Raw genomic sequence first — 778 nt, 5'->3', positions numbered from 1 at the left:
ATATCTGTGTAAGTGTGTGTATGCATACATATGAACACAAGAAATCGTTATTAAAATGTTCTCACTAATGTTTCTCAGGTAACACACGTACACACACACACCCAAACACACATTTAATAATCTTCTAAACCAATTTTGATTAGAATATATTTTCCACCGCTGGATAACATGACAACTGAGAAAACAATGACGAAAGGAAAGCTGACGTATTGAATTGTCATCAGCTTCAACCATTCAAGGAAAAAAGACCCTCTTTTACTGCTGGGTAGCATGACCAATGACCATAAAAATGGAATACTTCCAACCAATTCAGAAAAATGCCAATTTCTTTGTTGCGTCCATTTTTTTCTCTTCCTTTCACTTTTCATTCTGTTTTCTTTCTCTTAGCGTTCCTTTCTTCCTTCCCGAATTTTTCTGCCTGTTTCTTTTTTTAACTTCTTATTTTATGTCACCATAATAAAGCCTCCAAAAATTTATCGCACACATTTACTTACATTTGCATAAATATATACATGCACACACATATAGATTAAAAATAACAAAGGGCATTCTCTTACGAATTCAACTCCAGATCTTTCACGTATCTTATACACACATATATGTATATATATATATGTATATATGTGTGTTTGTGTGTTATATATACATATATATATATATGTATATATATACATATATATATATGTATATATATACATATATATATACATATATATATATATATATACATATATATATATGCATATATATATATATATATAAATATATATATATATAT

The sequence above is a fragment of the Octopus bimaculoides genome, chromosome 1 (genome assembly GCF_001194135.2).
Source record: "Octopus bimaculoides isolate UCB-OBI-ISO-001 chromosome 1, ASM119413v2, whole genome shotgun sequence".
Lineage (NCBI taxonomy): Eukaryota > Metazoa > Mollusca > Cephalopoda > Octopoda > Octopodidae > Octopus > Octopus bimaculoides.
This window is presented reverse-complemented; position numbering follows the sequence as displayed.